General features: G+C 42.9%; 1 long non-coding RNA gene across 1 annotated transcript in view; it reads left to right on the forward strand.

Annotated features, from left to right (window-relative positions):
- LOC138741748 (uncharacterized) overlaps positions 1–14,085 on the forward strand; it is a 43,494-nt gene extending 29,409 nt beyond the window's left edge. The window contains exons 2-3 of the long non-coding RNA XR_011343738.1: positions 12,426–12,502; positions 13,843–14,085. This is a non-coding gene — a long non-coding RNA (uncharacterized lncRNA). The remainder of the gene's footprint in view (positions 1–12,425; positions 12,503–13,842) is intronic.
- Positions 14,086–21,975: the final 7,890 nt, after the last annotated feature.

Consider the following 21,975-nt stretch of genomic DNA (forward strand, 5'->3'; position numbering starts at 1 on the left):
ATGAAAGCCAACACCCCATAAGCTTTCTTAACTACCTTGTCTACCTGTGAGGCAACTTTAAGGGAATTGTGGACGTGGACCCCCAGATCCCTTTGCTTTTCCACACGACCAAGAATTGTGCCATTAACTTTGTACTCCACCTTGAAGTTTGTCCTTCCAAAGTGCACCATCTCATACTTCTCCAGATTGAACTCCATCTGCCACTTCTCACCCCAGCTCTGCATCCTCTCAATGTCCCTTTGCAATCTTTTACAATCCTCCACACTCTCCAACATGCCACCAACCTTTGTGTCATCCGCAAACTTGCCACCCACCCTTCTACCCTTTCATCCAAGTCGTTAATAAAAATCATGAAAAGCAGAGGTCCCAGAACTGATCCTTGAGGGACTCCATTAGTCACAGCCCTCCAATCTGAATGTACTCCCTTCACCACAACCCTCTGCTTTCTACAAGCATGCCAATTCTGAATCCACAAGGCCATGCTTCCCTGGATGCCATGCCTTCTGACCTTCTGAATAAGCCTACCATGTGGAACCTTGTCAAATGGCTTACTAAAATCCATGTAGACCACATCCACCACAGTATCCTCATCAATATGTCTGGTCATCTCCTCAAAGAACTCTATCAGGCTTGTGAGATATGATCTGCCCTTCACAAAGCCATGCCGACTATCCCTGATCAGACCATGATTCTCTAAATCCCCATAGATCCTTTCCAACAGCTTGCCTACCATAGACATAAATCTCACTGGTCTATAATTACTTGGACTTTCCCTAATACCTTTTTTGAACAAGGGGACAACATTGCCACCCTCCCTGTGGATAATGAGGACATAAAGATCCCAGCAAGAGGCTCATCAATCTCCTCCCTCGCCTTGTGGAGCAGCCTGGGGAATATTCCATCTGGCCCTGGGGATTTATCGGTTCTAAAGCATTTTAACTGCTCCAACACATTCTCTCTCTTAATATCAACATGCTCTAGAACATTAACCATATTGTCCTCATCATCATCGTGGTCCCTCTCCTGGTGAATACTGAAGAAAAGCATTCACTGAGGACCTCACCCACTTTCACAGCCTCCAGGCACATCTTTCCACTTTTACCTCTAGTCAGTCTTACCTTCACTCCTGTCATCCTTCACATGTGAAGAATGCCTTGGGATTTTCCTTAACCCTACTGGCCAAGGCCATCTCCTGTCCCCTTCTTGCTCTCTTCAGTCCCCTCTTAAGCTCCTTTCTTGCTACCCGATATTCCGCAAGAGACCTATCTGATCCTTGTTGCTTTAACCTATGTATGCCGCCTTCTTCCACCTGACTAAATTTTCCACCTCTCCTGTCAACCATGGCTCCTTCACCCTACCATTCTTTCTCTGCCTCACCTGGACATATTTATCCCTAACAACCTGCAAGAGATCCCTAAATATCGACCATATCTCCATAGTACATTTCCCTGCAAAAATGTCATCCCAATTCACACCCACAAGTTCTAGCCTTATAACCTCATAATTTTCCCTTCCCCAATTAAATATTTTCCTGTCCTTTCTGACTCTATCCTTGTCCATGATAATGTTAAAGGCCAGGGAGCTGTGATCACTGTCCCCCCAAATGTTCACCCACTGAGAGATCTGTGACTTGACCCCATTCATTACCTATTACTAGATCTAATATGGCAATCCCACAAGTTAGCCTGCCAACATACTGCAACAGGAATATGGCCTGGACACACTTAACAGCTAAACTTTTGATACTAAGCAGGTAATAGTCAATATTAGGGAAGTTGAAGTCACACATGATAACAACCCTGTTATTTTTGCACCTTTCAAAAATCTCCCTCCCAGCCTGCTCCTCAGTATCCCTGGCCTTTAGAATACTCCCAATAGAGTAACTGCTCCCTTCCTGTTCCTAACTTCCACCCATACAAACTCAATAGAGGATCCTGCTACATTACCCACCCTTTCTGCAGCTGTGATAATATCCCTGCCCGGTAACGCCTCCCCTCCTCCCCTTCTCCCCACCTCTCTATCCCATTTAAAACACTGAAATCCAGGAATATTCAGAATTAATTCCTGCCCTGGTGCCAGCCACTACATCCTAGTTCCATGTATGTATCCAAGCCCTCAGTTCGTCACTGATGCTTCTTGCATTTAAGTGCATGCACTTTAGCCCTTCTACCTTACTATTTTAATTCTGCTTCTTCTTCCTCAAATCTTCTCTAAATGATAGATCTGGCTTGTCTCCATGCACTTCTTCCGCTGACCTATGGTTCCAGTTCTCACCCCCCCCCCCCCCACCCCCACCCCAACCCTTTACGTGTCTCAGCCTCCTCCGGAGAGACTGAGGGAAAATAAAACCAACCTATCCAGTTTTTCATCAGAACTGAACTTCAATCTCTCTCTCTCTCTCTCTCTCTCTCTCTCTCTCTCTCTCTCTCTCATGCTTTTTAAATATTCTACTCAAAGGTAATGCCAAGAGTCTGCCCTTTCCTTTCCATAGCCCACATCCTTGGTGTCTTTGAAGCCCTGTACCCATGCAATTTTATTGTCTCACACAGAGGATATACAATCGACTGGAGAAACAGTTAAATTGTGATAATCTCGGGACTTTGGTGGTTTTGGACTGTCAGATATTCCAGACTATCAGATATCACTCATGTCAACATCCAACGCATTTTTAATTCACATTTTACAGATGTTGCACAGCCTTATACAGTAATAACTCTTCCAGTGAACTAGATGAGTGTAAAAGGATTTAAACAAGACACAAAGGTTGAATGCAACAGACAAATGTGCTGGAGAAACACAGCAGGTCATCCAGCATCCTAAGGAAATAAAGAGAAACCAACAAATCAGGTCCAAAATATTGGTTTTCCTCTACTTCATAACCTACTGAGTTTCTCCAGTATATTTTTGTATTGAGTTTAAAAGCATTATGGGAAGGGAGACATCACATGATGCTGTAGGGTTAGGATGTAGGAGCCTGACCCTCCTGGTAAACTAATAAAAAAGTACTGAATAGGCAATGTTTTAAATTAATTACACTTTTTTAAGCACATCTAAACACTGAAACATTTTAAAAATGCCAAAGAAAGAAAAAAAAACTGCTGGAGCCCAATGTGAAGAGAAGACCAGAAGAGATCTGAGGCCTACAGCAGGCTTGAAGTAGAGAGCTAGTGCTCGGGGATGAAGAGCTGGTTGATTCCGCTTGCTGTTGGGTGAATCTCTTTAAGTGTCTCCTTATCCTGATTAAGAGTCACCCCAGTCGGAGGCTTTATCTATAACCTTGAGGGAGGGGGGACTACTTACTTATAATGTTATTGTTTGTCTCTCGGGTGGCTCCATGGAGGGGCTGGAACCTGCAGATGCAATGACGGTTAAACATTTTCAAAATATGTGAATGAAAATAAAATAGAATGCTTTCAGGTTTATATATTCATGCAAGTGAAGTTTGTTCAGTGTAAATACAGTGTAGTATTTTTGCCTTTCAAATTGTTTATTTTTAATGTAGGTGTATTGGTTAGATGTTGTAACAGTAAGTCTCAAGCAACCAGAATATATACATATACAAATCTACCAATCCCCATAAATGCCGGATACCAGGGTTTTCATGTATTTGAATTTCAAATTTAAGTAATGCTGACCCACTCTAATGGGCTCTATAATTAAAAATAACACAACACACATCCCGGCATGTGCAAAAAAAAACTATTGGCAAAGTGAATCGCAATGTCCTGTAAGACCCCATTAAGGTAAAGGATTAATTAAAACTGAGATACTGTTTAAGTTTATGAAGTTCCACCTTTGGTCTTGGCTTCAAATCCCCAATTATAATAAATTTTTACAATTAACAGTGATTTTCCACAATACCCAGCTTCAATAAATTCCAATTTCTGCCTGTTGCCCAGCCAATTCTCAGTGTTATCTCCTCCACAATTTCCATCAGCACCACAGGGGTATGTTCTTAGCCCCTGCTCTACTTACTTTACACCTACGACTGTGTGGCTCAGTAAGACAAAAACACAAATTTGCTGACGATACTGTGGTTGTGGATGGTATAAAGGAAGGCGATGATTCAGCATACAGGAGGGAGACTGAAAATGTAACAGAATGGTGTGCCAACAATAACCTTGCACTCAATTCCACCAAATCTAAAGAGCAGATTGTTGACTTCAGGAAGTAAAAGCCAAAGGTGTACAATCCAGTGATCAGAGGTGGAGAGGATGAGCAAATTTCAGTTCTTAGGAATCACTATCTCGGAGATCTTTCCTGGTCCAAAAACACTAATTGTGAAGAAAGCACGTCAATGACTCTACTACCTCAGGAGTTTGTGGAGGTTTGGTAATGACACCAGAAACCCTGGCAAATTTCTATAGATGTGTGGTGGAAAGTGTATTGCCCAGCTGCATCGCGGTCTGGTATGGAGACATTGATACTCCTGAGCATAAATCCATACAAAAGGTAGTTGACACAGCCCAGGACATCACAGGCAAAACCCTCCCTACTATCGAGAACATCTACAAGAGGATTGGAAGGTAGCTCATGTTATTCCATTGTTTAAAAAAGGCTCCAGAAATAACCCTGGAAATTATAGGCCAGTGAGCCTGATGTCCTTAATAGTTTAATTATTAGAAGGTGTTCTCATAGATGGGATATACAATTATTTGGATAGCCAGAAACTGATTAGGGATAGTCAACATGGCTTTGTGTGAGGTTGGTTGTGTTTATCCAATCTTATATAGAATTTTTCTAGGAGGTTACCAGGAAAGTTGATGAAGGAAAGACGGCGGTTGTCATCTACCTGGACTCCAGTTGGGACTTTGACAAGGCCCAGAGACCATTGTTGTTTGTCATCTATATCAATGATCTGGATAATAATGTGGTAAATTGGGTCAGCATTTTTACAGTTGACACAAAGATTGGAGGCATTGTGGACAGTGAAGAAGGTTTCCAAAGCTTGCAGAGGGACCTGCAAAATGGCCGATGGAATTTAATGCAGACAAATGTGAGGTGTTGCATTTGGAAGGACAAAGCAAGCAAGGACACACATGTTAAATGGTAGGGCACTCAGGAGAGCTGTAGATCAGAGGGATTTGGCAATACAGTTACATATTTCCATGAAAGTGGCACAACAGGTGGATAAGATTGTAAAGAGAGATTTTGGCATATTGGCCTTCTTAAATCAAAGTACTGAGTACAGGAGTTGGGATGCTATGGTAAAGTTGTATAAGACATTGGTGAGGCCAAATTTGGAGTATTGTGTGCTGTTTTGGTCACCGAACTACAATAAGATTTTTTTAAAAAAGAGTGCAGAGAAGATTTAATTTTTTTAATTTTCAATTTTAATCATTTTTTATCATGGTAACGAGTCATTTTGGCCCATGAGCTTGTGCCAATTTACACCCAATTAAACTACACCCCTGCTACATTTCAAATGGTGGGCAGAAACTGGAGCACCCAGGGAAAACTGACGCAGTCACGGGGAGAATGTACAGCATGAGATTCGAACCCCGGTCCCAATCGCTGGAGTTGTAAAGGCATTGCACTGACCACCAACCATGCCACGCATTTACTAGGATGATGCCCGGACTTCAGGAACTGAGTTACAGCAAGAGGTTACACAGATTAGGATGTTATTCCCTGGAGTGTAGAAGAATGAAGGGAGATTTGATGAAGGCATTTAAAATTATGAGGAGGATAGACAGAGTAAATGTAGATGTAAATGTAGTGCTTTTTGCACTGAGGGTAGGAGAGATACAAAGCAGAGGACATGGGTTAAGTGTGAAAGGGGAAAGGTTTAGGGGGAATGTGAGGGGAGAAGAGAGTGGTGGGAGTGTGGAATGAGCTGCCAGTTGAAGTGGTGAGTCGGCTCAATTTTAACATACAAGAATAATTTGGATGGGTACCTGGATGGGCAAGGTATGTGGGACTAGGCAAAAAAAAAATGGTTCGGCACAGACTAGGGCTGAAGGGGCCTGTTTCTGTGTTGTATGTTCTATGGTTCTAATCACTTAGCCAGTATTTTCAGATTTGGAGCATGTGATAATATTGAACTAATCGCAAGGGGTTTTCCGGTCATAATGCCAGTTGATTTCTCAGGGAATAGGGATCAGTGCCCAGTTTTTTTTAAAATCAGGGATTATTCCCATTTATTGCTATGTTGATAAAAATTTTACCAAACTTGTTGATTGTCATAGACTCGCAGCAGTGAAAAGGATCCTTTAATGACCCATCACATCCATGCCAGCCTTTTTGTCCATCTGCAATAATCTCATTTGCCCATGTTTGGACCAAATTCTTGTATGCCTTGTCTATTTAAGTGTCTAAATGCCTGTTAAACACAGTAATTATATCTGATGCTACCTCCTCCTCTGGCAGGCCACTCCAGATGATTAAATAGTGCAATTCTCTATTGGAAGTGTAAGGCTGATTCTGCATTGCCCACACTAAGTTGCAATTTTTTTCCGGAGCTGTATGATTCCATAGCTGTGGTCACAATCAAAGCAAATTGCCAGCTTCTGCATTTGAAAATACTTGAAGAAAATCATAACATTTCAATGAGTCTACATTGGCTTCAATCCCAGTGCAACCAAGCCACAGAAAATTGCTGATCGTCACTGCTTCAAGTATGAACATGAGATCTGATCTTCAGTGTAGCAATGTGTATGTAGCTGGCTGATTAAACCAATCTGGGGCTTGAACGTTCATTCACTCGGGTGGCAGAGGTGTGGGGATCCATTTTTCCTCCATTCCTCAGATGAACGAGCGCCACCTTTTATTTTAGGGATCTGTCAAACAGGACAATCCAATGCTTGTGTTGGAACTCTTCAGGTATGTTTTAGGATCTTTTGTTTTGGTCTGTCATCTATTCTGTGTGGGTTCTCTGAGAACTGAAGTCAAAAAGTTGCACAATTTCATCAAAAATGCAACAAAATATGAGAAATATTATTTGGAATTAGATTACTAATTGTGGCCCTCATGATGGCAGGGTACTTCTCAGAATTACATCTCACAAGTGGTGTGATTTTTAAAAATATATATACTTGTTCCACTGGCCGCAAGTTGAGCGCAGACTTCTTTTCATAAATGTAATTTGTTGGTATCCTTACCCTTGTTACTTGTCATTGTGAACACTACAGTTTGTATGATCTCCTGGTGGCTGGGTGGGTTCCGGCTACCCATCCAAACACATTGACTGTTAATTATCCATATAGATGAAAAAAAAATCAAAGAGAAATTGGTTTATGAGGAAAGATTACAAGGGAAATAATGGGATGATGTGATTGGTCTGCTGGGAGCCAACATAAAACCAATGGGCTGAATGGCCATCTTCTGTGTCACAGTAACACTACAAGGCAAAGAGCTGACTGACACCACATGAAGTGAATCTAAACAGGTACTTTAGTGAATGGTAAATGTAGACAATTGTTTTAAATGTTTAAGAGCAGTTGAAATCATCTTGACGAAGGTGTCTCGATTAAAGGAGCAGCGGCAAAATCTTTTGGAGGAACTCAGCAGCTCCAGCCACAGTGGAGTCTTGACAAAGGGCTCCAACCCAAAACATTGACTGCTCTTTTTCTCCCACTGTTGCTGCTCGACCCGCTGAGCTGCTCCGGCAGATTGTTTCTTGCTCCAGATTCCGCCACCCGCAGTCTCTCGCGTATCTCTGTAAAGCGTTCATTTCTCTCCACGGATGCTGCCCGACTCGCTGAGAACCTCCAGCTTCTCCTTGAATGCTCGATTATTTGAATGTCCAGAATGACTGAAGGAACAATAAGGGTAGATTGGGATTATTCCAAGATGGTTCTGGAGCAATGAAATAAGTTCCGAGCCTCTACCCTATGCTTTCTTAATCTTGATCTGTGCACAAACTCCAATGTGAAATTTAAAGTCACTGTTGTCAATTTCATTTTTGAGCTCCCTGTGTGGGCTCGGCAGGCTAAAAGACTTGAAAATCTTGGCTTGAAACAAGTCCATTGTCGCTTGGTTGCACAAAAAAATTGCATAGGGAGATTCAGGCACACTGCACCCACCTCACTCTTCAATCATTGTGAACAAGTAGCTGATACACCCACTCGCATCAAGAACTGCCACCGAGGTCAAGAACTACCACCGAGGTCAAGAACTACCACCAAGGTCAAGAACTACCACCGAGGTCAAGAACTACCACCAAGGTCAAGAACTACCACCAAGGTCAAGAACTACCACCGAGGTCCACTACTTTCAAAATTGTGTGATTTCTGCAGATGAATAGACCAGATACTTGCAGTATTTATTAATCAAGTCAGGTATTATTACGATCCTACGTAATGAATCCATCACCCACGGAGCCTCTTCGGAGCCTTCTTGTTATGAGCAAGATCCAGTGTTTGGTGCTGCTCATTCTTGCATTGATTTCTGTCCGTCAGTTATGGGCAGAAGTGAAACCACGTGGTTCATCTGGAAGGTGGAGTGAGAACCTTAATAGAGGTCTACGAGATTCTGAGAAGAATAAAAAATGTAGACAGCCAGCACCTTTTTCCTGGGGTAGGTGTAGCAAACACTAGAGGACATCTGTACATAGTGAATGTAAGGGGGAAACATCAGGGGTAAGTTGTGGGTGCCTGGAGTGCATTGCCAGAGGTGGTGGTGGAGACTGGATGAAAGAAAAATGGAGGTTTATGAGGTAGGAAGTTTAGCTTTTTTTTGGTAGGAATATGTAGGTTGGTACAACATAGAGGGCTGAAGGGCCTGTACTATTATGATCTAGGAACCGAACTAGACTTGCTCTTGTAGAGACAAATGTGTGGGCAAGCGTTGGGATAATTTAGGATCATTTAGAAGCACACTTAAAATACTCACCACTACTGTGAACCATGAGCCTGATTAACAGCAGAAGTTCCTCGAGACAAATCCCCTCTACTCTGGAATCAGAATCAGAAATTATTGTCATTCACATGTCACAAAATTCGTCATTTGATTGAGAAGTTAAACATGTTAAAATATTAAGATGTATTCAGTAACAGTCCACAATACCTTATCCAAAAATATTTTGAGAATACACGAGTCTGATGGCTTGGGGGGAAAAAAACTGTTGCCCAATCTGGATGCAAGGGCCCGAGTGCTGCAATACCTCCTACCAGATGGCAGAAGGGAGAATAGTTTACATGAGTGGAGTCTTTCACAATGTTTATTGCCTTTTGCCTACATCGAGCATTGTAGATGTCCTTGTAAAGCACTAAGCCGAGATGAAAGAAATGTATGAATTCCAGAGCTCCACAGAACTATCATGATGGTTAAGAGACTTTACCTTCTGTGGATGCTGTGAGACCTTCTGAGTTCCTCCCGCATTTCTGTGTTTTCACTTTGCAAAAGAAGCTCTGTCCCCCTCCCCAACAGGGTGCCCAGCGCGCAGGTGTGAGGCAACATGACTGACAGTTTTTATTGTGGAATCCGACAGAGAGAATGGGACATGTGGTGGTGGTGATTTGCCTGGAGGCGGATCTGAGAGAGTAACGTTTCTGAAGTTGAGAGTTGGTGGAAGATGGGGATGAGTGGGCGGCCACTGTGCATGATGATGTAAGTAATGGAGATCACGTGGTTTAATTGCAATTTGTGTATTCTTTTTAAGGCGAGTGATATGGAACGGTTTCTGCACCGCTTTGCATTGTGGGTAAAACACTGCCCTCTTTCTTGCTTTGCCCCATGTTAAGAATTCTGCTCTATTTTATATTGTCTCTCTTCCTTCTTGCCTCCCTCTGTCTTTTTGCTATCTTCTCTGTGACACTCTGTTCCAACTTCCAGCTCAGTGTGTTCACCCCCCCCACCAGCCACCACCCCCTTTCCTCACCCCCAACACTAACATGGATTTCCGTAAAATCCCCTGTATTTAATATGTGCCCACTGTTCAATTCCCCACTAGTTAAAATTTCCCGCTTGTTTATTTTGCCTTCTTATTTTTACAGAGATGCCTGAGCGGTGCTTCGGCAGCACTGCACCCCAGCATCCTAGTAAATCTTCTCTGCACTCTTTCAATCTTGTTGATACCTTTCCTGTAGTTAGGTGACTAAAACTGCACACACTACTCCAAATTTGGTGAGGCCCAACTTCTATACTCAGTACTTTGATTTATGAAGTTCAATGTACTAAAACCTCTTTTTACAACCCTATCCACCTGTGACGCCACTTTAAGGGGATTATGTGTCTGTATTCCCAGATCCCTCTGTTCTACCGCACTCCTCAGTGCCTGACCATTTACCGTGTATGTCCTTTCTTGGTTTTTCTCCCTTTTGTTAATTTATTTTTTCTTGAGTATAGTTTTTTGCACTATCAGTAAATAGAAATTCTGCCTGGCTAGCAGAAGAAAGAATCCCAGGCCTGAATGTGCAGTCATGTGTACAGACAGTCCCCGGGTTAAAAACTAGTTCCGTTACCTCGGTCTGTCTTTAATTTTAACTTGTATTTAAGTCGGAACCAATACACACTGTCCTTATTTAGCATCAGTTCGTAAAATATTTACTTTTATAAGGGAATTGTTGCACAGAGAGACCCACCCATTAGATGAAATTTTTCGCAATGCACTAAATTGCTGAAGGTTAACAGAAGAGAGGAAAGAAGCCAGCATAACTCCTTTGATGAAAAGAGAGGCATCGCAATGGCGCATGATGCTTCTTCTTTCCCCCCTCCCTACCCCCCTCCCTCCACACCGTCAAACCTCTCATCTCCTCGCCCCCCTCCCCCCCGCTGCTTTGCCCAGGCCACGTGCAGCGTGGCCTGACAGCTGATGCATGTCACCAGCCGCCTGACAATCGACGGGGCAGCGAGCCAATGGAAAGTGAGCTCCACTCAAACTGGAAGTAGACATCATTCTCCTTCTGGTCGGCTTGTTGGTTCGTAACAACAGGTTGTTTGTAAATCGGACGTTTGCAACCTGCCTGACAATAAATCTGAACTTTGAACTTTAAATGGAGCTTTTTAAATTTAGTATGGTAACAAGCCATTTCGGCCCACAAGTCTGTGTCACCCAATTTACATCCAATTAATCTATACCCCCCCGGTACATTTCGAACAGTGGGAGGAAACCAGAGCCCAAAGGAAAAACCCATGCAGACACGAGGAGAACATGCAAACTCCTTACAAAGAGTGTGGGATTTTAAATCTGGTCCCAATCACTGGCGCTGTAAAGGCATTGCACTAACTGCTACGCCGACCGTCCTAAGATAAATGTGGCACTTCTAGAGGACAAAGCTGGTGAATTAATAACAGCAAACAAATAGCTCTGGTTAGACTACACTTAGAATATTCTGTTCATTTTTGGTCACCTCATTACAGGAAGGGTGTGCAAGCTTCGGAGAGGGTGCAGAGGAAGTTTACTGGAATGTTGTCTGAATTGGAGAATGTGTCCTATGAAGCAAGGTTAACAAAGCTAGGGCTTTATCTTTGGAGCAAAAAAGGATGACATGACTTAATACAGTCTAAAAGATTATGAGAGGCAAAAGGTGGACAGCCAGCACCTTTTCCCTTGGGTGAGAGTAGCAAACACCAAAGGACATCTGTACCAGCTGAGTGGAGGATATTTCAGGGGAGATGTCGGGCGTAAGTTTTTTTTACACAGAGAGTGGGTGCTTGGGATTCATTACCAGGGCTGGTGGTAGATGTTGGAACAATAGGGATATTTAAAAGACTCAGAAAACAAAAATAGAGGGTGGGGAAGGTTTAGTTTGTTGAGTGGGTTTATATTAGTTGGCACACCATCGTGGGCCAAATGGCCTATATTGTGCTGTTATCTTCTCTGTTCTAAATGGAAGATACATCGAATTAATTTTTTTCTGGACCTTTACTGTACATGTCTTAATATTTCAATATGTTTAATTTCTATTCTAACTTGTATTCTTATATTTATGTAAATATGCTCCATGGTCCTGAAGAAACGCTATCTCGTCTTTACCGTGCGAGCATGGTAAATAAAGGTGACTCGGCTTGGTTTGACCTGACTTGACAGAGTCAACGATTCAGGTTGAAGAATCAGAGGTTGCCAGCCATAATTCCTCAGTCACTCTGTCTGTGACCTGGCCCAGTTTCTGAAGCTGTCCCTGGAAATCTGCGCCCAGGTGGCCAAGGGATGTGTCACTCGATTAGGTGTGGTCCTGCTGCCTTCTTCTCATTCACGAACAATGTGGGAGCAGCTGGTCCTAATCAGCTGCTGTTACATCGAATGGTTTAGAGCTGCATGTTCGATCTGATCAGATCTACAATCAGACAGGTTGCCTGAGCATTTCAGAAACTGTCCAAGGATGGTATCTTTCCTGCCTTACAAGACATCAATGAACTGGTGGATTGTGACACACCAATAGTTTCTTGACCACAATTACTGTTTCATTTATTCCTTTTTTAAGTGATTAACAATATAAATTTTCTTGCTGCTGAGGCTGTGTTTTTGTGCATCCTTCCACCAGGTCTCTGGTTCTGAACATAACTACTCTGACCACAACACTTTACTCCAATGGCAGAACATGTAATTACAGGAGTGCAGGTGTGTCCCACAGATTGGTAACATCTAATTAAGATGTATGGATGCATGCGGCAAATTACCTTGAGCAGGGTTGCAGGAGTTGGGACATCATGTTACAGCTGTTCAAGATGTTGTTATCGAAGTATTGTGGGCAGTTCTAGTCACCCAGCTGTAGGAAAGGTGCCATTAAGATGGAAAGTGTACAAAAAAAGATGAGGATGTTACCAGGACTGGATGGCTTGAGTTGCAAGGAGAGGCTGGGAGAATATTTCCTGCAACACAGGAGACTGAGGGGTGACCTTATACAAACATATAATATAGAGATGATGAATGGCCACAGTCGTTTTCCTCAGAGAACGGGAGGGGGGGCACAGGTTGAAGATCAGAGGAGATAGATTTAAAGGGGATGCGAGGGGAAACTCTTTCACACAGGGTGGAGAGTGTGTAGAATGAGCTGCTAGAGGTGGGTACAATTATAATGTTTGAAAGGCATGTAGACAAATATATGGATAGGAAATGGGAGTCACTATCTCAGAGGATCTTCCTGGACTCAACACACTAATGGCATTGTGAAGAAACCCTGACAAATTCCTACAGAGGTGTTGTGGGAAGTGTGCTGACCGGCTCCATCATGTTCTGGTAAGGCGACACCAATACACCTGATCATAAAGCCTTCCAAAAGGTAGTGGACACAGCCCAAGACATCAAAGTCAATACCCGCCCCACTATTGAGTAGGGAACATTGCTGTTGGAAAGCAGGAGCAATCATCGAAGATCCTCACCACCCAGCACCTGCTCTGTTCTCACTGCTGCCATCAGGGAAGAGGTATCGGTGCCATCAGACTCACATCACCAGGTTCAAGAACAGCTGCTGCCCCTCCACCATCAGACCCCTCAACGACAAACTCAATCAGAGACTCATTTATGGACTCTTACTTGAGCACTTTATTGATTTCCTTTTTGTTTTCTCTGTATTGCACAGTCAGTTTATTTACATTTATTATCTGTTTACAGTTTTTTGTTTGTTAACATGTTTACGCTCTGTACAGTTTATTTTTGTGCTACCAGTTAGCGGTAATTCTGGCACGCCCTCAGGAGAAAGGAATCTCAAGATTGTATGTGATGACATGTATGTACTCTGACAAGAAATCTGAAATCTGATATGGTCCAAATGCAGCCAATCACTAGCATGACCGAGATGGGCCAAAGGACCTGTTTGAATGCTGAATAAATCTATGACTCTGTTAAAGAGCAAAACCTGTAGCATCGCCCTAACCTGACTACCCCCTTCATTGGATCAGATCACGTAGATATCTGCCCACCTAGTGTTCCCATTTTTAATTGTTGTTTTATTAACTCAGAATCATAGGTTATCCCAACGAGAGAGAGAATGGTGGTCTTTGGATGTCAATGAACAAAACCCCGACAGGTGCTGTAAAACTGGAGCAACACACAAACTGCTGGGGGAACTCAGCAGGTCAGGCAGAATCCATAGAAAGCAATAGCGAGTCAATGTGTCAGGCCAAACCCTTCACCAGGAACAGCAAGAACCGGAAAGATCCCCAAATAAAGGAATGGGGGTAGGGCTGGCAGTTGATGGATGAATGCAGGTAGGTATCAGCTGTCCTCATATTTTTGCTGGTGGATGTTTTGGTTTGGGAGATTCTGGGTTAATAGCTGCAGTATACTTTGCAGGGAAGACACATTGTTTTCTGGTGGTGGGTGGGATATATGTTTTGGGTGCTCGATGGGGTGCTATTGAAGTAGACTGCTACACCATGGATAGGAAAACAAAAACACAATTCTAGAAACACCCAGTGGGTCAGGCAGGGCCTGTGGAGAGAGAAAAATAGAGATTACTTTTCAGGATAAAGGCCCTTTGCCAGAATGGATCCTGAATGTTGTCAACCTGGTTGAACCTGTCAACAGAAACAGCTTGTTGGCTTGTGACAAAGGCATTGATGATGAGAACAGTGGTGAGAGTGACTTCGGCTCACCTCCCCACTTCCATTACTTGCATGTTCCTGCGTGAACAGTCCAGATGCAGATTGGAAGATCATTTCCTTAGCACCACCCCTGGAACAGGAAGGGCCTCCCAGTGGCCAGCCACTTCAATTCCACTTGCCATTCCTACAGTGTCCATGCCTTGTCTACCGCCAGATTGAAGTTATACATAAATTGGAGGAAGAGCAGCATATATCTCGGCAATCTCCAACCAGATGGCAGCAATATGGACCACCATTTTCTGGTCGACCTTCATTTTCCCCCCCCCTTCACCTTTTACATACCCCTCCCACCTCTGCTTGACCTTATCTCTCTGCTCTCATTCCTCCTTTTCTATCCTCTTTCCCCTCCCTCGTTACCTTTCTGTCACCCACACTTTCCTTCCTTCAGGCCCCACCCATTCCCTTCCTCCTAACACAGTGCATCTTTCTTAGCCCCCTATCCCTTCCCTCTATCACCTCTTCCAATTTCTATCTTAAGCCCCTTTCACACTTGCCTTTGATTCCAGGAATCGAACGCCAATCGGCCTTTAAATTGGCAAGTGTGAAAGCAAAATCTGCTCAGATGACATCATCTCAGGGCGGAGATTGCCGGCCTCGACCCCTAGTTCATTCCCTGGTGTCTGGAGACGCCAGCATTGAGATCAGGCAAGTGTGAAACAGGTAATCACTTCTCTTTTTTGGTGTTGTGTCATGCAGGCACTTCCAATTAAAGGTACAACAGACCAAACACCAGGGATAGACCCTTGCAAGTGTGAAGGTATTCAGTGTCGCCATTAGAAGTGGTCTAGTGTGAAAACCCAAACCCCCATTCCTATCCCGGGAGACTGAACGGCCGATTTACTGGGATGCAAGTGTAAAAGTGGCTTAAGTAACAAGTCTTATTGCCATATCTCAATCATTGCTGGGTCTACAACCTGGAACATGCTGTCTTCCAGCAGGACTGTGGGGGAATCTTCAAGAGAGGGACTGCAGGGATTGAAGAAGGATTCTCACCACCAACCTTTCAAGGGCAGTTAGGGATAGGCAATAAATGCTGTCCTTGCCAGTATTGTCCAGATGCCGAGAAATGATCAGAGTAAAAGACTGATCTCTGACTAAAGGGCACTTATTATTGAAAATGACCCCACGCCCAATCTGTTGGATGCTAAACAACAGACGTGCTGCTGGGCAAGAACAGGAGGTTTGTGCAGTCAAATATTGAGTGGCTTGTGCTGTTGCTCAGGTATTGATCAAACGTCATGCATGTTCACACACTGCAAGGGCACGACTACAGAGAATTTAACTCTTCACTTGTTATCTTATTGGCAGTTTTTTTTTACATTACTGAGTAGGGGTTGGTGTGGATATTATTGCTGATTTTTTAAAATCTTAATTACACTATGTTTTAAAAGAAAAACTTTATTGAATAAAAAACAAGACCAAACTTTAAGATAACTTTAAAACCTTTGATTTCCTACTACATTTTTGGAGAGTTCAGTTGTGAGCAGATTGCACTGAGGTCTTGCTTTGAACTCTGAGGTAGTATGTTGAGCTTTGTTTGTGTTTAAGTGATGATGCAGACAATAAAATCTGCAGTTCCTTCCATGGATGAGAGTGCCAATTTGTTTGTAGGACAAAATGCAAAGGAGCAAATTGAAATGAGAATGGTTTATCCCACCTTAACATTATGCACAGCATCAGAAAGACCCTCAGTGTTTAATAGGCTGTTTAATAATTTTGGAGTAATAAAAAAAAATTAGACATCCAGCACAATAATGGGCCATTTCGGCCCACAAGCCCGTGCCACCGAATTAACCTAGAACTCCTGGTTTGTGTTTTAAACAGTGGGAGGAAACTAGAGTCCCCGGGGAAAACCCACGCAGACATGGGGAGAACATACAAACTTCTTACACACTGTGGGGGATTCGATCCCCGATCCCAATCATTGGTACTGTAACAGCACTACGCTAACCACAGCCCCACGGTTTTAATGTGGAGAACACAGTTAAAAGTTTGCTTGCACCTTGGTGAATAGTTGAAAAGTAATAATTACTCCATCACATGTCTTGGAGGCAATCATGTCAGAGGCAGCTAGAAATATTTCATTCTGTTCTGAAACATTGCTGTGGAATATTTTCTATCCAATAAATGGTGCCTTGATTGAATTGCTCATTTCCAAGACGTAAAAGGGCCCTGAAATAGCACCTTTTTCACAAAGAGGGGGGGTGGTCAGTATGTAAAGTGATCTGCCAGAGGAAGAGATTAAGGTGGGTATGTTTAGCAGACAGGTACATGCATAGGCAAATTCAGGGCAATGGAACTAGCTCAGGTAGGCAACTTGGTCAGCATGGATGAGTTGAGCAAAAGGTGCGTTTCCATGCTGTAAAATTTTATGGCTGCCTGAAAGGTGGCTCCTACAAAAGTAAACCAGTATTCACTGGATTACCTACTCCAATTTCAGCCATAGAATCTGGAGCTATCTGAGCTGAGTTAGGGCGGCACGGATGGCATAGTGGTTAGCAGAACGCTGTTACAGCACCAGTGAACAGGACCGGGGTTCGAATCCTGCACTGTCTGTAAAGAGTTTGAATGTTCTCCTTGTGCCTGTGTGGGTATTCCCTGGGGGCTCCGGTTTCCTCCCATCATTCAAAACACACCATTTACAAGCCAAATGGAGTTTTTATAACAACCCATTAATCTCACTTGCTCAATACCGAAATTCATTAACTGGGCCTCTGCATTACTGGTCCTGTCACATTACCTGCATGTTACCAATTGCTTCTCCTTTAAGTTTAATTATACTTGAATTTGTTCTTCAAACCCAGGGTCTGCTTTTCGTTTCTCCTTTTCCAACTTTACAGAGAGATGTGCTTCTCGTTATCTGGATCCGATAAAATCCTGCAACTTCCAACTTTCTTCCTCAGTGAGAATGCGTTCACTCAAAATGTGTATATTTGTGACACGATGGGTATTTTTCTTTACTTGAAGTAAAACCAACCTAGGCATTGACCATGTGAGTGAAGGACACAACTGCTGTGATTTTTAATGGTCTAATGTCAAAGGCAAGGAACATGAAGAAAGGCACACTCTACTGAAGATGCCTGAGTGCTTGCAAACAAAATGCTGCTCTGTCAGAACCATGTGTGTGTACAGTTATGTCAGGGGCTGGACATCCTCCAGCTCAGGCAGCAGATGGAGGGCACAGGAGAATTCAACTTTCCCATTACTATAGGATACAGCACAGGTTAGTCATGTGAATGATTGAGGCCACTTGTTTATACTTCTAATAATCAGACTTTGATGGTGTCTATACTTTTAATTTGTTATATTTTGGACATTATAGAGTGTAATAAATTTCTGGATAAATCTTGGTCAGTTTCAAGAGTGTGAGGGAATCAAGTACCCAGTGAGAGGAAGGGGAGAGGGAACAAAAGGCCCTGGTTAGAGGAAGGAGAGATGGAACCAGGGTCCTGTGAGAGGAAGGAGAGAGGGGACTTGAACTCTGGTGAGAGGAAGGAGAGAGGGAACAAGGGCCCCAGTGAGAGGCACAAGAGAGGAGACCATGGCCGTGGTGAGAGGAACATTGAGGGGGAACTGGGTCCTGGTTACAGGAAGGAGAGTGGGGACCAGGGCACTTGAAGTGAAAGGGCAGAAGGAAACAGGGTACTGGGAAGTAGAAGGGGGCCTGGCAAATATTAATGGGTGAGCCAGATACCAAATCATCAGGATTTCAGAACTGCTGGACAGTGGATTATTAGAGTTTCACTGCAGCACCATTTTAAACCTCATTCCCATTGCTTTAAATTGCAGGTATCGAGGTTAAACAGTAAATGCATGTGAACTTGGAGTGATGAGACAGTGACTTGGTTAAGGGAAACCATGGAGATTTCCACTTGCCACATTCCAAACGAGGGAACAGGAATAACTTCACATCTTCATAGATCTGGCATCGACCTAAGGTTTCAAAATCTATTCTGGAGCGAAGGATAGAACATGCTGATGTATTTAAAGTCTCTTCTGCAACTTTCAGATGTTCAAAGCCTTCTGCAACCAATTAAATTTTTTAGAAGTTCAGATACACCTCCACCTTAGGAAATGAGGTAAAATGACATGTGGCATTCCACAGTGAGGTCAGAAATTAGATTTGGTCGCATGGGTTGACTAATAAAAATCTGTCAGCATACCAGGAAATGTGGACTCGTTTCTTTCGAATATTGGCATGGGATCTTTTACATCATGCTGAGGAAGGCGGAGGAGGCTCCTGTCTAGTATATCCCATAATTGACAGCTCCTACTGCATTTCAGCACATCCTAAACTCTGCGTTGTGTTTCTGCGGCTACATTTAGAACCGCAGAGTCAGAGATTACACAGCAAAGAAACATGCAACTTGTCCAAGCCGACCCAAGCTCTTTCCTCTTGTCTGCATTCAGTCCATATCCAGTGAAACCTTCCCTATCTATGTACCTGTCCCAAGCCCTTTTGAATGTTACAATTGTCCCCGCTTCTATCACTTCCGCTGGCTGCTTTCCATGTACCCACCACTCTTTGTGTAAGGAAGATGTCCCTCAGGCCCCTTTTAAATCTTTCCCCTTGCACCTTTAACCTATGCCATCCAGTTTTAGGTTTCCTAATCCAGATAAAAAGACAATTACTACTTACATTATCCATGGTCCTCATGATTCTATAAGCCTCTACAAGGTGTTAACCCACCTCCAATTTCCAAAGCTCCAGAATGAAAAGTCCCAGCCTATCTGATCTTTCCTTATAATTCAAACCTAAATATTCTTGTGAACCTTTTCTGCATCCTTTCCAAATAGCTTTTCAAATTTATTGTCAGAGTGCACATGTGACATCAGATACAAACCTGAGATTCTTTGTTCTGTGGGTGAGTGCAAAAAAAAACTGTTCACAGCATATACATATAAACAAATAAAAAACTGTAAACAGATAAAAAATGTAGATAGACTGTGTGCAATACAGAGAGAATAAAAAATCAATAAAATGCACAAGAGTCCTTAAACGAGTCTCTGATTGAATTTGTTATTGAGGAGTCTGATGGTGGAGGGGGAGCAGCTATTCCTGATCCTGGTGGTACGAGTCTTGTGGCACCAATACCTCTTTTTTGATGGCAGCAGTGAGAACAGATTTGTGCTGGGTGGTGTGGATCCTTGACAGTGGCGTCACTAGGACTAGCGTCACCTAGTCATGCTGCTAACCACCTCTCACCCACCCCCCCCACAATGGACCTCCTCCCATATCAGACCATACAGAATCCTTAGTAATGTTTTTTGTACTAATGTTACACCTCACTGACAAAAGGCAAAGGAGAAAAACCCAACACCCAACCCCAACCAACCAATTTTCCCCTGCAACCGCTGCGTGTCTGCCTGTCCCGCATCGGACTTGTCAGCCACAAACGAGCCTGCAGCTGACGTGGACATTTACCCGCTCCATAAATCTTCGTCCGCGAAGCCAAGCCAAAGAAAGACTCGTAAATCGTAATTTCCGTATAGTGTGAGATAAGGAAATAGCAAAATTAAAATTGCACCTTTAAATTACAATATCATACCATATCATTCTTTAAAAAGTTTAAAATTTGACAAAAGCAGTGACAACCAAAACACCAGCACATGCTTGTAATGGGTGCAGATGAAACCACGTGATTCGAAGCGTCATTGTAATTGGGTCTAATGGCAGCTCTGACCGGAGCGCATTAGAAGGTTCAAAAAGTAATTTAGCACAGAGTTTTAGCCTTGTAGTATTTTGATACATAAAAGCTGGGTTTACGAAAAATATTTTTGTTGTTATAACTAAATACAGGGATATTTTTATAAAAAATAATAAATTACTGCTGAAACACTGCACAGAATTTTATAGACAGTCGTTTGGGTGTCACCTGGTGTGGTTTACACTCCGCAGTGACCCCATTGATGATTGCTGCTGCTCTCTGATGGCAGCGTTTCCTGTAGAAGTTCTCGAGAGTGGGGAGGGTTTTGCCTGTGCTATTTCTGGGATTCCAAAACTATGCGTAATTTTACCAGTGCTTTGAAAAGTCCTCACCGTGATGGCTGAAATTATGAGTCCGTGCCACCCAATGCATCCTTGGTATGTGCACATGGGCCGAAATGGCCTGTGACCATGCTGTATGTCTAAAATAAAAATTAAAGGGTTGGCCACCCCTGGGCTAAAGGAAAGCAAATTGGTATTGCTCAGGTAAGCAACTAGCTCAGCAAGGCCAAATTAAGCCAAAGGGCTTGTTTCTGTTCTGATTGACTGAATATCAACTTGATTTACTTTAAAATAAAACATTGAATGTAGGCATCTGCATGTAATACAGAGATGAAGTTTAGATTGATTGGGAAGCTGCTGGAAACTGCGATAGGCCTTCAGTCTGTGACAGCCATGGGAGCAGAAATACTCCCACATCAGCCACATACTGCTCCAAGCTGTTCTCAGAGATGAATCACTAGAGACAGGGACCCACTGTGCTGCTAGCAGGGCTGTTTTAAGAGGGAAGAGGGGGCTAGCTTTCAATTGAAGCAGGTAACTAGATCACCTCAGGAATTTGCTGAGATCACTAAACTTATGGAAATACCTGGAGCACTTGCATAAGCTGGAAAACAGGAAATCATGGCTCAGTCCATAGACCAGTCTTTAAGTAAGTCAGGCTTTGCTTTATTTATCATTTATAACTGTCCTAATGCTAAGGGCAAATTTAGTCAGTAACAACAGCGTGGTAATACCATTCCTTTATCAGAACACCTTATCAAGCCTTTTTTCCCCACTAATGAAGTCAATATTTTTTACCCAAAATTCCTCTAACAGTTACCTGGCTGATTTAGGTGAATGTTAACCCTTCTGAACTCACAAAAAAAACTCTAAGGGGAAAGTGGAGGCACAGAAGACATTGTAGATGCTGGAGTGAAAAATAATCTGCAGGAGGAGCTCAGTAGGCCAACCATCATCAGTGGGAGAAAAGAATGGGTCGACGTTTTGCAGGCTTCGGTCTTCGTTGATTGATCCCATTCAAAGAAATTGATGTTATCCGGTGAACAAGACATGTTGTTCAAGAAAGGAGAATTGCTCAGGGAGTAGTAACATGGAAAGGATTTTAGAAATCAGCAAAATTAGCCCAAAATCAAACAGAGAGATGAGAAATAGCATATAAGGGTGAACCATTATGGAATACAAGAAGGTGATAATGATGTGCAAAATGAAAGAGCAAGTTATTTTGAGTCTCTTAGTGGAGAAGCAGGAGGAATTATTAATTACAGGAGGATTAAGGAAATGATTGGAACATTTGAGAAATATTTTATTCTCCCTATTTGACGACACAATTAACATGCTAGAAGTTGTGGAAAATCAAGGGTTCAGTGAGGATGAAGAGCATAAAGTAATTAGTATTTGTAAAGGAAATGTATTGGGGCTGATTTCACACAGTAGGTGGACCAAGCATAGTACTGGCCCTTCAGCCCATGATGTTGTGATGATCTACCATATAATTTGGT

Source organism: Narcine bancroftii, chromosome 8, assembly GCF_036971445.1.
Source record: "Narcine bancroftii isolate sNarBan1 chromosome 8, sNarBan1.hap1, whole genome shotgun sequence".
Lineage (NCBI taxonomy): Eukaryota > Metazoa > Chordata > Chondrichthyes > Torpediniformes > Narcinidae > Narcine > Narcine bancroftii.